Source organism: Neodiprion pinetum, chromosome 3, assembly GCF_021155775.2.
Source record: "Neodiprion pinetum isolate iyNeoPine1 chromosome 3, iyNeoPine1.2, whole genome shotgun sequence".
Lineage (NCBI taxonomy): Eukaryota > Metazoa > Arthropoda > Insecta > Hymenoptera > Diprionidae > Neodiprion > Neodiprion pinetum.
Window position 1 is genome coordinate 40771270 of NC_060234.1, and position 17237 is coordinate 40788506.

Here is a 17237-nt window from a genome sequence, read left to right on the forward strand (position 1 = left end):
GTGAGTCGTTGGCACGTGAGAAGGCGCGGGTCTAGACTTCGGAGTAGTAAAGGTCCGGCGGCGTCGGGACGCCGGACGCCGGGACGCAGCGGCAGTCACCCACCGGGTTGCCGGTTCAGTCAGTCAGTCAGTCAGTCAGTCAGTTCCCATCCGCGCTGCGAGCGACACGCACATTTGCCAACTAACCAATCCTCATTTTCGTCAACGGGTATTTAAAAACGAAACTGCGCGACCGGATCGATTCGCCCCGAGGCGATTGATAAAAAGAGAAGCAGAAAATAAGAATAAGAATAAGAATAAGAAGAAGAAGAAGAAGAAGAGAAATTCAAAAATTATCTGCCGGATACTAAATCGGCGCTGGTATCGCAGCTGGATTTTTAAATCGAAAAGAGCGGGCCACGTGTCCACAGGCCGATTTTTGTGCGGATAAAATTTTGGATCTTTTCTTTTTTTTTTTTTTTTCGTTCGTACAACTGCGGTTTAATTCGCGCGTTTTAGAGTCAGTTTTTGCCACGTTGCGTTGAATTTTGATTCGAGTATAACTCGGTGATTGTTTTTCTATATATTATTTCGACATATTATCGTCGATCCTTCGAACGACTGCAAGATGAATGTGAAAGAAAAATTACCGAACGCTTGTTAATCTCCGAAGGGAAGCAGATTAGGGGTCGGAAGAATTTTTTGTCATCCTTTACTTCTCGTCGAACAACGTGACGCAAGATTCTGATAGTCCGGCGTAAGTAATTTTCGCTTCCCGAACCGTTGGTGTTGGTGAATCGTTTTTTTTTTCAGGCATGGATTCGGATTTCATTTTCTTTTTCACTGCACTTTGAATTATTATTTTCGACTGCATCAGAAGGAGCATGATTGCGAAAGCCTTCGGGGTGTTCATGCAGCATGAGGTGAATTGAAACCGCGCATGTCCAATCATCGAACAATATCGGTAATGGAAAAGTACACGCGACCCGAAAGCAGATTAAATTCAAGAGTTGAATTAAATTTTTTTGCACATTTATTACTGGACCGCGGTTGCAGATTTCGATTCTCCAAATCGAAGTAAAAGTATGTATTACACACAATTCCTAGCGTTTTATCTACTTGTCCCAGATCGAATAATAACGCCACTTTACTTACATGTGTTTGCAAAACGCATGTAAAACGTCGCATGCAAACTATTCGCGTAGAAATAAAATTCAAACAGGTCAAACGAATGAACGAATGAACGTATGAACGAGTATTTATTTACCGGAAAATATTTCAATTCGTAGGTTAACGGATGTTACAGCATTGAAACTCCCATCAACTAGCAGGGGATTCATAGAAGCCGTGCGCTGGTCTGGCACGAATATTAATTGCTTATAGTATAGTAATTAACAAGATAATAGGTATTTAATATTTTCGACAACATAGTTAGAATTTGAAACAAAATAAACATGTCTAAAGGTTTCGATTGGTATTTACTTTTATCATTTGGATATCAATACACCAGCATCAAACTTCTTTACAATCTTGTCCTGTATCCAAATTTTTAATAGTTTCTTGAATCGTGGTTTGGGTACCAGGATTGTCATATAAAGTTCAGTATTTTACGATTGGAAATCTACGCACTGGCAGACTTTGACTTTATTTGAATCGAAGTATGCATTAAACACGATCAAAATATCTGTAATCGAGAGCTTTAAATGAGTTCAGGATCGAGGGAAATTTGAAAGACCCGTGAAATTTCATTCCGTAGCTTCTCACCGGAGAACGTGTAACGCCTTAGGTGAACACGTATAAATAAAGAAGGAGGTAACAGAAGTAAGGATGTCACCAAACAATCGAACTTATGTTAATCGTGAAATAAGAAAGCTTGTAGGCAAGAATGACTGGGTACGTACGTGCTGATGGGCCTATTACACAAATACACGTACACGAATCACGCGGCACAGAAAAAGTCGCAGAGACTCGTAATGCCTAGCGAGAAATTCGCCGGTGCATAATTCCACCAGCCGAAGTGCATGTACGAATAAACATATATCCGGAGAATAATGCGATGCGGCAAACATCCGCTATCTTTCCTTTTCAGTGATAAATCTAACCAAGCCGCTGTTGCAGAACTGCGGCGCCTTTTCGCCGGCTTCTCCGATGTGCAAACTGCTTTCTTAAAGCTCTAGACGTACCGCAGCTCAGTCATTGCGGATGCAACGCGTGCAATCCGACCCGCAGCAGAAAGACACTGCCAATTGTCATTCAATTCGTGACGTGAATTATATATATTCAAATTCAGCTTTCTATTCACTTCGCGAAGTCTCTCCGCCGGAAATTCTTCCGACGTCTTATATTCAGCGACGAAAGTCAACCGAATGGCGCAGGAACGATGAGATATTGTAATTTTTCATTGTTCCTCCGGCATATTCACCGGCGCCTGCTTTTTTTTCTTCTTTTTTTTTTGTTTACTCGGACGACAAAAATTTAATACACGCAAATATGCCAATCGATCACCACGCCGTTTTCCCGCGGGATCGTGTCGCTGAATTCAATGCCGTAAAAACTCCACTCTCGTTTATTTTGCCTCTAAAAACAACATCCGAATTCGGTTGGGAGTTATGAGGAATAGACATTTTTTAGAAATAACTTTGGGGAGGTAAAAATTTCCTCAATAATCGTTTCGTTCGTTTGATACAGCGACTGATCATAGTCGTATCAAGCACGCTCAATTCGACGCCGTAAAAGCTCCATACGAATTATTTTTCCTTATAAAAAACCACCCGAATTAGGTTGAGAGTTATAAAAACTTGACAGTAACTTTGGCGAAATAAAAAATGTCGTCCATACTTTTCCACTCTTGGATGCAGGGACTTACTTACCGAACGGTTTCAAACCAACCGATCATTAGACATACTAAAATTGTAGCTTGATTAAAAAAACCAAATCACTTTGCTGAGAGAAGAAAATGACCCAGCTTATTCATTTTTATCCGATATCTTACGTTACGAGTTGCAACGAGTATAGCTATTAATAGAAAACCTGAATCGTTAAATTACACTGGTTTTCTTAAAATCATCTGAAAACTCGCGGCTTGTTATTTTTGCACAAAAATTAATAAACAACAAGGCATCATCGCCAAGCCTTTAAGGTTCTCCTCCTCGTCTCTGCGCCTGATATTGATTCTCTTGAACTACTTTGGGAAGCGAGGCTTTGTCGTAGCTGTCACTTTGTGTACAATTACTGTGTGTGTACAGGTACGTCTTTGGCTGATTAGCACACCGATCCGTGCTGTATGTGTTACAGGGGATGGATCGTTAGCCACGGGTCGTGATTGCCGCTAATTGACAGGGCGCTAAGTGTTTCTTCACGCCCGGCTTTTAGCTCGACTCTGGAAACACACACCCAGTCTGGAGCGAATTAACCCTGCGGTAGCAGGTTCGAGGAAAAGACAACCAGAACCGATCTCTCTCTCTCTCTCTTTCTCTATCTCCTTCTCTTTCTCTTCGCTTTTATTCCGCCTGCAATTCCCGGATCAATTATGCGGGCGCTCCTTCGCTCTTGCGCAAACAGTATTACAAGAATCGTTTCTTTCCCCTCGTGTTTCCACTCCGAACGACCTAAAATACGTGATCTCGGACTTTTTTGGAAATAAGTGTAAGCGGTACTTTTCGAAAATTAATATGGTCCTGCAGTCAGTCCTTACTGCCTGAGTAAAACGCCATTTATTTTGACTATTATCAATTCTAGATACATGCAAGGTCGAAAAACAACTTTTATGGTTTCACGCGAAAATACACTGTCAGAAAATTCACCGTTTCGATAAAAGTCCACAGAGATTAGTGTAAGATTAAGCATCGTCGGTGTAAAACGTTCGATTCTTGACACCAAGTGATCTGAAAATCAAAACCAAAATGATGTTGACTTTTATAGAATATTTTCGGTGTTACATTTAACACCGTATTTTTAATAATGCAACTTCAGGAAATGAATAACGAATATAACAAATGGTAATTCGATTACAGGATTAATCTTCTTGGCATTATCGTTGCGCGAATCGAATTTTTGTTCCTTACCTCGGACATTCGTATCCGGCAAATAGTAAAAATAAGTGACATTTTACTCAGTCGGTAAAGACTGACCACAGCGTTCTCCGAAGGGTCTTCTCCCGGTGGAAACCCGAGTCGCAGCTTCTTCCGGGTCGAACCTTCCCTAGCCTGGGTGCAAAAGAGCCGAGAGGTGCGGAGAGATCGATAGCCCGACCCGCAGGTCGCCGAATTCGCGGGCCCGATCCGTTTGACCGAAACCGTTGTGGGCCGGACAAGTTCGACGCCGGGCTTCGGGCCCTTGTACTTTGGTGAAAAGTTCCGTTGGGTGTTTTATATCCGGTGTCTCGTAACGTTCGTATATCTCTCCCTTTACAACCAGGAAACCGCGTCTGTCGGACGCTTTTATAGCTCTGGACGCGCGGAGTGTACAAAAATTTATGCGCCGTTCCGTTGCTCCTCCCGATGTTACTACCTGAGATGCTTAACGTACGCAGACGTCTCGAGGCGTGGGTGCGCCCTCCACGTTTTCGACCCTTTGCTAAACGCGGGATCGTCAAATTCGACGGACATCGGTGACTTGCACGGTAGAAATTTCCATCTCTTCGACATCTTGGCATGTTTTTGTGTTTTGGCCCAGAGTTTTGGTTATCGGATGATATATGTACACTGAGGGAAATTTTTAGTTGCGGTTACCACCCGGTCCTTAATTATTTACATTTTTTATCATAATCGAAAAATGTAGTTCTAGGTAGAAAATTAGAATCAGTTTTCGAGCTGTTACCGGAAAGTCTAGTAGTAATTACGGATTGCCGTAATTCCAACACTGCTCAAACAGTTTTTTTAACGATACCTGTATTATTCAATTTTTATAGTTACCGTAACAAATGAAATTTTTCTCAGTGTATGCACGTGACGATTGGACAGCGGCTTGTAACTATTTTTGCCCTGATTTCGACTGCATGTAATATTTGCACTGACGGTTTTTAGTGTTACACTTATTACTGATTCATATTGAGAAATTACCGCGAATTTTTTTGTTGCAACAACCACGCAATTATTTCGATTCGTCACTGCCAAGCATCCGCGGACAATGCTTTGAACAATAAAAATACAATCTTACTCGAAATTTAACTTACTTTGATATGCTGTCAAAGTTTTTCAATATTCATACTTGCCTGGAAAGCATGGAATAGTCTGGGATTTTTGTTTTACCTGGAAAAATCATGAAATTCTAATTTCTGAAAACAACCGAGATTATAAATTTGAACTTTTATCTATCGTTAATAATCTTACAGTCTTAGATAAATTTTCAGCATAAATGTGTACGATGTGTGATTCAGTTTTGAATGAAAAAATTCAAGTACGAATGAAATACAAAGATTGTAAATTAAATTGACTACAACTTGCAACCGTTGATTCTATTTTCAGTTTATTATTCGAATCATTGTAGAAAATATAAAACTTATGTGAAAATCAGGGAATCTTACCGTTCAAAACTGACGTAAATCCTGAAAATCGGTACGCAATTTGGGAGATATCGTAGTAGCTTTCAACACCGATGGAATATTTGGTTTGAAGAAGAGCAGAACCTACAGCACGATTCCTGAAAACGGAATCTATTAGTGCGACTGGTCACGAGTCGGAGAAATCAGTCGTGAATAGCATAAATTCCCGTTTGATTGGCCGTTTTGAATTCTATGCGGTCCGCACTGAAAATACAACATGTCGAACTTTGGAAAAAAATGAGGCAATTTCAGGTTTACAAAAGAAACAAAAGATTTCGCAAAGAGTGCGATTTCACGAATTTGGCATCCAGTCCTTGCCACAACATTTTATCGCTTATCAAAAATACACAGCTGTACATTTTAGGTTTAGTCTTTTCATTTCGCGGGGGTCAGAAAACAAGAAATAATTAAAGTCACACTACGAGTTTCTCCGAAATCGAAAAACAGGTATATTCAGAAAACTGTTTGAAATCGCTTATATTCAATATTGATCGTAAAATCAGGTTCTTCCTAACCAGTTGATAAGTTTCAAGTTTCATCGATATTTCTACATCACATCGACGTCGGCCTACTGAAGCCTGAATCGACTAACATCGGCACAAGTCGCAGATCAGGTATCGCTCGGGAAGGTTTATTACACTCGGAATAAGTGTGAAAATTTGCACCACGCGGCTTTAAGTCGACGTAAAGAATGACTTACACCCGTATTTACGTACAGTAGGTACAGTCGTGTGAAAGGCGAGAGGTCAAGCGTAGAGAAGGTAGAATGTCTGTAGAATTATGGCATCTATTCGAACGTCGAGGAAGGATTTCTGAAAACGGAACGAACGGTGCAATCTTCCACATCTCGCCTTGGGATTAAATGATTTTTTACGTCACAGGTGTCTACGTTTATCAAAGAATAATTTGCCGTTATTAAAATTTTCTTAAAAACAAAAGGATGATCGGTCGAATCCAGGCAATTGAAAGTTTCTTGAAAACCGAGATCAAGGAAAGAAGTAACGCGTAACAAGAAATATCTCTTTCAAACGTACTCCGCAGGCATTTTGAAACCAAAGCTACTGCCGAACTTGGAACGAAGCACTCGGCTTCTGTATCTTCCGTCAGGAGATTCTATACCGTGAGAAGAAAGTGTAAATATTATCTATTTGCTAGCCACTTCTTGGCACAAAGCATCAGTGGGTCCCCCCATTTCCGATGCCTTTAACTCTTGCCGGCAGTTTTTACCCGCGACTATTTTATTCTATTTCTATTTCTCTTCTCCTTTTCAGTCACTGCAGTGTGTCTGTCCTTTTTTTCCCCCCTTTTATTTTTCTCTCCGTTGTCTTTTTTTCTTTTCTTTTCTTTTCTTTTTCTTTTTTTTCTTATTCTTATTCTTGTCCTCTCGCGAGATGAGCAATTAACGTGTGCCTTGGCTCGATTTAATACCTACGTAACTTACTCCACTTTGGTCCCACTGTACCAAATTGCCTATCGCGATCGAGAGGTTCGTGTACCTGTACCTCTCTACACATACAAACACGTACGCATGGATACATATTTACCTATGCGTATATTCAAGTGTGTAAATACAAAGTTACTACGCTAATCTAATTTCTAGCGGTTATTTGATTTATTTTTATTGTTTTTGTTGTTGTTTTTTTTTTTTTTTTTTTTTTTCTCGTTTTTTCGCTTCTTTTAATTATCACTCACGAATGGTGAACGTCGACCCTCTTTTTAAACCGCGATCCCTAATGTGACTTAATTACGTCACACGATATTTATACATAGTAAGAAAATCGTGTTTTATACTTGTCATTATAATTTTGATCGAATTGATAGTAAAAAAAAAAAAAAAAAAAAAATTTTTGCCAGAAAGATTGATTCTCTTTTTCATTTATAAGCTCTGCGTTTTGAGAACGAATTGAACAGGTTTTTTCTTTCTTAAATAATACACAACATAGGGTGAAATAATTGAAACTTAATTAAAATCGTATCTCTTGCGATCGGTGGTTACACGTATGAGATTGTATTAAAAAGCCAGAGCGCGAGGACGCGATATAGATTTGATCGCGGTGTACAACAAAGTGTTCGAATCGTTCGGGAAACTACCAGCGAGGCAAGCAAACTATATATCTGTCTAGGAATAAAAACTCGTCTTCGAAACTTTCTAACGTACTATAAACTTCTCTATATATATATATATATATATATATGTATATATGTATAGGTGTGTATCTGCTACGGGCATCTCGCCGATCACGAGTGTATAATCTTGAGCCTGCCTCATGGTTGAAACGGCCCCGGCATAGCAATAAAAATCACCCGAATATTATCATCGCCCGTTCGAGAACGGAAATGATTGAATATTCCACTTTTCACATACCTATAGGCCTGTATCATATTGTGTATATATACATATATATATATATATATATATATACATATATATATATAAACCGCGAACACCGCGACGACGGGAATTAGCAAAAAAGAAAAAGTTCAAAATAGAGAAAATAAGAATTAAGCTGAGGTGGAAAAAAACGAAAGACGGAAATAGAATTTAAAACCTGATTCTACACTGCGAGCTAAATTAATATTATACGTACAGTAAACATTATATACATGTATGTATACATCTATATATATAACTTTTTTTTACGAGGCACAAGTTGGAATGGTATAATACATGCTGTGTAAAATTCTTTCCTGAGAGGAATAAAAAAAAAAAAAAAAAACAAGGAAGAAAGAAAAAACAACCGTAACAGGATGATCGATTGAAAATTTAAACAATAACTATAGGTTCAAAGTTGCAGTTTAAATTTATCGTCTATTTCGATTTTTGTTTTTTTTTTTAACTTGTGTTTTCGTTAGGAAGTTTGCGGATCTGATACGAGACGAGAAAAAGAAATGTAATACAGAAATGAAATTGAGAATAAATTTCTGGATCTATAGCTTTAAAAGCGTTCTTACTGTTTTATTTCCTCTTGAAGATCTACATACCCAAAACACTTTTGATATTGACAAAGTGGACTAACGATTTATTGTAAGAACCGTTCTTGGACGGGCGAATGAAGCTAGCAGAAAGGGATTAGGGAGGGATATTACTGTCCGTGGGTAAATAATACATTAGTGCGAAATGAGAAGGGGCGTGGTGAACAAAGCTCTAGGTGGAATAAGGAAACGATCGATATAACGTCGACGCGATAGCGAAATCTACGATCCTGTTATACTTTCCATAAAAGTATCGAAATCGTACGTAATTGGACAGAGAACGCTGTTATTGGAGGGAATATAACGAGAAATATTTGGCAGTAAATTTGAGTTAATTGGTGAAATATTTTTGTTGAATTGCGATCAGGAATTGCCTCCGAGAGACAAAAAAAAAAGTCTCGTATTTTTTATGAAATGATAAATTAAATGGCGAGGGGCACGAAAACGTGCGCAGAAAATTGGAACTACGGTATAGAAGAGATTCAATCGACGATTGGATTCGACTCAAGATGGGCTGCTCGTGTGATTATAATTGCAGAAAATTGAGGTTAAAGAAGAAGAAAAATCTCTGACATGTTTTCAACAATGTGATTTGCGGCAATGATAAAGAATGCGAATAAAAAAGCCACCTGTATGGTGTATGTATCGTTGAAACGAATCAGAGAAGATTCGGATAACGAAAGACAGTTCGTATCAACAATTTGACAAGATGACAAAAGGTTTTAAAATGTTTTTTTTTATTTTTGTTTGTTAACACGTAACGTTTTTCGGACTATTTCGGTCACTAAAAAGATTGCAAAGGATTGGCTGACATATATTTTACAAACAGATATCTCCAGTGTGAATAAAAATAAATTTGTATGATCAAATCAGGTCAAATTACATTTTTGCGATGTAAAATTGATCGAACATTTTCTATATACTTTGTCGGGATCAAGTCAACGAGTAAAATGAGCCCAACAATATTGAAATTGCATCGAAGGCACCGGAGTTTAATAATTTTTAACGTTTTATTTACAAACCCTTTCATAACACAGTTAATATCCCATAGCTTACATTATTCGTGACCATTTCCTCATATTCGTTCATGTCGTTTTAATTCTGTTCTATTTTTCGAACGGTATTTTTTCTCTTTTCCGAACATTTCCTCAAGAAGTCCGGTCGACTCATCCCTAAACGCGTTTCGCGTGCGAATCGGAAGCGAATAGCTCCAACGTCGCGTGCACGCGTCTTTCTCGCGTTTAAGGTAAGTCGACTCGAGACTAAATCTTGAGGCCCTTGATGAGCGACGGGGGAATGAAGGTGGAAGGAGGAGAGAGAAAGAGACGGCGGTCGGTCAATTGGCTCGGCTAAACCTTCTAACAGCCTCGAGGCAAATTGACGCATGAATGGAAAAGGACTGAACCGGCACCACAAGGCGGACCAAGAAATATTCCCAACCACAAACCAACACTCGTACGATACGAGTCGAATGCTTCGGTAGTCAGGGGGACCCGACTGCTTTTGTGGATGGATGGATGTGCTCATGTTGTTCTACGCGCCCGCACAATCGCCTCTCGTTACTGCGCGTCGTTATTTCAAAGGTACTTTGCACCCGTTATTGCTCGTGTTGAGCAATGATCGTGACCGCCGAGTAATTCCGCAGGCTGAGCGAACGATCCCGATCGCCTTTACGAATTTTCTAAATGGCCGGAAACGAGATTTCTTTTCGTACTGCGGCTCAAATCCTGCAGTTTGACACATGACATGCATGCATATTGGCTTCGGTGCATCCAGAGAAAAATGTGGTGCATCATGTTCGATTGTCTAGAGCCACAACCTTGATTGACGGGTTTGACTTACCCAAAATGTCGGAATTTTCACCATCTTTATGGTCATGATGACATTTTTAACGGTTCATCGTGACACCGAATGAAGAGCTGGGGATAATTTTCATCATATTTTTCTCTCACTGTACCTTCAACCTGTCCAATGGCTATGCAATGTCCAAAAACTCGTCAAATGGAGCTTGACTTAAGGTGAATATCGAAATTGAGAATGAGGAAATCTCGTCTCAGTCCATTGAAACGAACGAAGGGCAATTTTTCAGCAAACTTACCGATCGTTTGCGACGAGTGTCCGTTACGAGAAGTTTGTCCCGTTTCGGTTCTCGCCCGTTTCCAAAGAGGCGTGAATTTTCATCGCAAACGAAGTCTGAAAATCCAATGGGTCAATCTTTCAGACTGATCCACGTGTAGAGCCATTGATCAGAAGCGGAAGGTGCGGAGCGGTATTTTGGTCGAGACGAGCGATTGGTTAATGACGGAGAGAAATAATTGGGCTGGAGGCTAGCGATTAGTTTCGAGTATGATATGGGATGAGTACTACACGGGTTAAATCCAGATGGGCAAAGCCACGCCCAAGGTTTTATCGCACGTGGCGATGGATTCGACCGTAATTCGATCATCCGATACCGAGACGGGTCACAGACACGAATTAACAGCACCTGGATCAATTCACCTGGACTGTAAAAATGGACTCCCAGCTTACACGGTACGGTACGGGTGGTGGTAGGTATACTCGCGTGCGAATCTAATCGCTCTAAGGCGTGCATAAAATTACAATACAATTCGATCCCTCGAGCTTTGTATCGCGCTGACTTTCTTTCGACGATAAGTAACCTCTACCTACCTACCAACACCAGCGCACGTCGTGCGTTACGACGGCGATGAGTACTCCACCCGGGAACCAAGTCTGCGTTTCGCTTCTCGGTGGTCGGCAGCCTCGACTCCGCGTTCTATATTAGCTAAAAAGCATTACGCATTCAGGCCCAGGGGCATTACGCCCGTACCCACACTCCTCTGCCCGTCTTCACCGCCACGCAGACTCTTCAACGATGATGGCATTCGCCGAGGAGGGAGTCCCCGCAGGGCAACGCAATCATTATACGCCTGAGACCAACCGAGGAAACTTTTCTTCAGGGCAGAGAATGCGAGAATCTTCGGTGTAGTTGGGACGATCGGACCTTTCTCAAACGATCCTAGTAGTCTTCTTCGGGGGTGGAATGCGTGTGTAGGAATGGCTTGTTTATTGGCTTATAGTTTGTAAATTAGTTCCAAGTTCATTTTTGGTTATTCGTAGATGTTTGATTGATAGAAAATAAGTTCAAGTTTAAGAAACGACGCTATTTTCACGGGATTGTTGTGAAAAGGGACGAGAAGGGATTCGGTAAAAGATGTTGTAGAAATTGAGACGTTTCGCGAATAATAAGTAGAGTTATTTACGAATTTCATATCGCTGGTATCGTCAAGTGGACTCAGAAAAGTTTGTTTAAATTCATTATTCGATTTAAGTCGTTCCACCTCTGTTGTAAAAGTTCATCAGAGAAAAAGAGAGAGAAAAGTTCAACCAAAGACCGGGATTTAACCGGCTGGAGATTTCAGAAATTCACAAAACTAAAAAGGAAACATCTTAATCAAATCACCAATATATATTACGTTAAATTAATAAGGCTCCTCGTAACGAACCAAGTAAATGAACAAATAATAAAGTGGATGATAAAAATTCGGGAGACAACACCTTCCATCACATGCACACTTTCCCATCATCGTCAACTTCGAGTACTCCATCTAATCTCCTGACATCTTCACACATTTCTCTTATTCTTTACAATTTAAGATTTTTTGGAATTTGTAATTTTGCGTTTCGAACAGAAGAGAAGCTTGTGCATATTGTTCCAACGCCTAGGCTGAATGATGTCGAACTTCTTTATTAGGTACGTCTCATTCGCACACGTTGAAAAATATGGGTTACAAGCCAATGGTGCAAAACGTATTCACCAGATGTCACCGAATGCTCGTTGTTCCAGCTCTACAAAAAGAGTTTGAAACTCCAATAATTCCTGGCCACTCTAACCGGGGTTTGAAAACCGAAAACTTTTGGCTTATACCTTCAAGTTATTTAATCATGTCACAGCATTCTTGTCGAAATTTATTGTGGATTTTCACTAGCGGTTAGAGCAAAGCTACAAAGTGATAGTTTCAAATCCCGAAGGATCGGTTAAAGCTATCAAAGCGACATTGAAGCAGGATCGCGAAAATACTGTTTCGCATCATATATTACGGACCAAATTCGGTACCAAAGGCCGATGAGAGAGGGAAAATTAAAAGTACCGAATCACAGACCCGCAAGCTTATACGAAGATCATTTCTCTTCTTTTTAGTTCTGGTTCTAGCGATATTCTGCTAAAACTACAAGTTCTCCACATCGGCAAAAATGATGTCAAACGTAGGACGTTGACCGTCATCGATGTCTTGGTTTCATGTATCCTTCTTTATTTATACTTTACCTTTATATACTTCGAAAATCCAGAAATGAGTCTCTCGATTTATAGATAATTCGATATTTCGACCCTTCCATTGTCCGGTTATTCTGGTTTTGATCCCCTGCACCCTTCTCGACGATCCCGAATATATACCCGACGGTGATTCTCCGACCAGTATCGCGAATTTCGTGCATTCTGTAACCCGATCTGCAGCATGCGGCGAAGCGTTCAGCTCAGTTTTCAAAGTCATTAACACGCGCACCTGCGGTCTGATCGAATCTACCCGGCACAAAATTCCGGGACGGCTAAGCGGCGAACGGTCCCGTATCTGTGAAAACTTTTGGTTGTTGCGCGTTCCTGATCCAATTTGTGCCTGTAAGTTTCGGTTAGTTCGGGTTAGATTAGACGCTGGTGAGGTTCGAGGCCGTGCGAAACGTGGCCAGATTGCAGAATCGTTTTTCGCTAATCGTTCCTCGGCCCCTTCATGCAACGTCACCGGATCCTCTGCTCCGGAATTCGTTTCGCTCGATGATCGATCGATTCATCGATCGCTCTGCCAGTGCATGGAATGTCTCGAGACTTCTGATCCGACGTTAAGCCGGTGAGCCGATGCCACCGATCACTCCCTTTCCGAAACTATAAGACTAATTCCAATGGAATATTGATACTGCAGAGTCACTTATTCAATCCAGGTGAATGTATTTTCACAGGAGCGTTCCTCGTTGCAAAAATCAAGTTTTCGCTTATTTTTACGGCTGATAATGATAATCAATGAATGTTTGTCAGTTGAATATCTAATCTCACATTTGCTCTTGGGTAGCTCATACCAAGTTTAATTACTTTTCGTAAGCTTGTGCAATTATTGAAGAGTTTTGGATCAAGCTTGATCGATAGAAATTCCAGGTGCATTATTTTTCAGTGAAATTTCATTAAGCGAATTAAATGAAAGAAAAGGGATTATCTTGAGTATTCAACGTTTGATTCAGGTTTTAAAAACAGTTTTGGTAAATTGTTTGAAAGGCGCTCGTTAAAATCGTTAGTTTTTGTACTGAACCGTATTCTTATTGAAATATCAAAGCTTAAAAAAATTTCGTGAATTGATTCTGTTGGTAATTTTTTAGCATACAGAAAAATGAATTTTCGTACGTTTAATATGTTTTTTATTACGATATAAACGAAGAATTGAAGATATATAGACGTGAGAACTTGGTTTCACCAAATTTCAGCTAAAGTGGCAAGAATATTAAAAAAAAAAAAAAGAATCGAATAATTCTGTGAATTTCGTTTCAATTCGTAAAACTATACAGATTGCTCTGGGAAATGTTATGCGATTTCAATTGGATTAGGGCGCTTAATGCATGCAGCGTGCGAAACTGAGAACAAACGGCCATTGTCTGTGGATATAAATTTAGTTTAACTAACCGTGTCGTTGAAGGGATTACAGTTTCGTAAATTAGGGATCATTAGAACTATCAGAATCCCAGTTGTAGCGAAAAGAGAAACTGAATTCCATCCCAGGTCTACACCCTCGAAAATTCGGCTGCGGGATATGAGTACGAGTGAAGTTTGAGGGGTTTTCTGAGTTTCCGATAAACGTTACATACCCCGCAGGAACGCGGCGAGCCGCAGTCTGCGGGATTCCGCTTTTCGCTCGCGGTAATTTTCTACGTCAAGTTCCAAGAGGGCTCCGGTTAAATCCAGCTGGCATCGCAATGCCGGAAGCAGCGGCCGCATGTATAGATATAATAATACGACGGGCAGGTATGCATGCCCGTGTACCTATCCGATGGCCGTCCAGCCGAAGGCAGCTGCTGATGGACGTCCGGAGAACGCCTCCAGCATCGTCCGGGATGAGACGCGGAGGGAGACAAAGTGAAACCGGCAACGAATCACGCTTCTGGAGCCACGCTGTCTCGCCCGAGTAGCGCAGGTCCGACTGCCAGACGCGCGGATCGAGATACCGGAAATCATTGCAATCGTACAGTCATCGAAAGGACATTCGGGAACTTCGCGATCCGGGCGACTCTTCCGGCTTCTTTTAATTTTTCATTTTACACGAGGAAGATCAGGGTGAGATTTTATTTCCCCGATTTTATGATGCATAAAAGCGTTCTCTGTTTTGCTTCAGTTTTTTTACTACATTACTTCATTCCAAATTTTTCACAAATTTATAAAGCCTCGCAAGTATCACCGATACGTTTGATTGTATCTGCAGTATTTTACTCGCAACACATGTTTAATTAATGTCTCTGCAGTATTCGTCAAAGTGATTTTTACCTGTATGTTACGGATGTATGTGATATTAGAGTGTTTCGGAAAAATATTGTTTACCATTCTTCACCGTTTGGCATTCCCTGGAAAGTTTGTTTCGGTTAAATGGAAGATTCTGTGAAAAGATGAGCGTTCTAAGTTGTGCGGAAGATCGTGTTCATTTTATTTTTCACTCCCAAAACGCGTAAAAGTTTTACCCAAATTCAGATCATACTCGATTTCGTCGTACTCGACCCATTCTTAAAATCTAGAGTCCTTACGCAAAAGTTCCCAGCTTTTCAGTTCAATTATTAAGATATTTTCCTTCTTTGCGGAATCTTAAAAAATGTTTTTTTTTTGGCTGTTGCCGACAAATTATCCGAAAATGATTTTAAAATTTGAAAAGATCAGATTTTTTTACACAAAATACATAGTGGTCCATATTTTTTTTTCTACGAAGAGGTGCTGAAAATTTGAAGTGAAATATGTGATGGAAGAAAAATCAAAAACTCATTAACGTGTTTCTCGTAAACGGTAGGGCCTAGAAGTTTAAAATTTGAAAGACTTTCATACCTTAGTACACATCATGAAATACCGAAATTGTAGCCAAATTGAATTTTTCCAACATGGCGGTTTACCCATAATTAACGGAATCAGTCATACATATTTAAAAATGATCTAGTCGAAAACCTTGTTCCTCCCGGACTTTGAAATAACCGACAAAATATTATTAAGGAATTTTTTTTTTTTCTCAAAATTCGTACATTGTCTCACGTTTCTTCCGAATTGAGTTTCACAATTTCTCTAAACGATCGATTCATTGCACCTACTCAAAGGAGTAACATTTCGCAGTATCAAAGCGTCTCGAAGGTTGGTCCGTATATCAAATTTTTGCTATCTTACAAATCCTGTTCATCATACGAGTGAAATTCCGAAGGTAGAAAGAAAGGAAAAAGAGAGAGAGAGAGGGAGAGAGAGAGAAAGAGAGATATTTTCTTGAGCCCTGGACTGCCGGTAACCCGTGTCTGAATTCCCGAGGAGAAGCCATTATGTAAAATGTTTGAACTCCTTCCGCACAACGTTGGCCTTAATTCACGAAGGCCCGTGCTTGTTATATTGACGTGAAACGTTCCGTTTTCGCATTCTCAATATCGCAAATCTCACGCCGAACGGCAGCTTCTTCTCCTTCTTCTTCTTCTTCTTCTTCTTCTCGTTATTCGAGCTTACTTGTGTTCTCTTGCGATTCTCACGATCCTCGACAATATCTGCCACCATATTCCACTAGCCAAGTGTAAGATTACATAGATGACAAGACGGGAGCTTTCGACGTGCTTTTACTCGGGATTATCGTTTTCCGTCCCCCGCAAATCGTCGTTCAGCCGCATATTGATAATACGAACGTGTGTCGACCTACATCGACGTAAAAAACCATTTGCCACACCCGCAGAGACTAAACACTTGGTAATTGATTCTGTACACGTTAAATTGGGAGCCTTGCTACAGGTAGGTATGCTTATATCCATCGGTACCGAAACTCCTCGACGTATTTTCATCACACAGGCTAGTTGTGTCTTTGCGTACGGATCAGGGCGTGCCTAAGCAAGCGGAAAAGAAAGCCCGCGGTGATAAATGCGGCCCAGTGCCTTGTATTAATTCTCGGCAATAGATTTGCGACAATGTCTGATGTACAACGCTTGCATCGTCTGGATACTCGTCTAATTTTATTTTACATTAAATCAGCTTTTACGATTCCGACCAAGAATCAATGCTACAATGAAACCTTGATGCCTTTTACATTGTCCGCGATGAATCGGTGCATCGAATAAACTGTGTGAAAATAACGTTAAACCGAGCCCAAGATTTCATTGAAACAATGACGTTACAAAATCGGTTGGAAGAAAACAAAAAACAAAAAAAAAAAAAATGTCACGCGGAATGAAAAAACGAAAAGTCCTGGAATGTGAAACGATACAATGCAGAGCGTAGGATTCTCTTGTCGAGTATACGTGTATAATAACACCTGTCGCCGAGTATAATGTCGGAAATATATATGGGCAGGTAATCTGCATATATACAGAATGACATAACAAATGTGTAAATCGAGATAAGATCCGCCTCTTTGAGAACGAACGAACGAGCGATCGAGAAAATGTACCTACGCCTTGTACGACGATACCTACCCAATATCTT

The 17237-nt window shown here is 40.3% G+C and overlaps 1 protein-coding gene across 5 annotated transcripts in view; it reads left to right on the forward strand.

The window, feature by feature from the left end:
* LOC124214519 (uncharacterized) overlaps positions 1–17237 on the forward strand; it is a 278457-nt gene that overhangs the window by 243963 nt on the left and 17257 nt on the right. Inside the window, exon 1 of one of the 5 annotated variants that reach the window (XM_046616845.2) lies at positions 123–736. The exons of 2 other annotated variants lie outside the window; for them this stretch is intronic. The gene's annotated coding sequence lies outside the window, so the exon portion shown is untranslated. Of the gene's footprint in view, positions 1–122; positions 737–1008; positions 1063–14808; positions 14868–17237 lie in introns of those variants that run through there. 2 more of the 5 variants (XM_046616847.1, XM_046616848.1) reach the window with 2 other exon arrangements.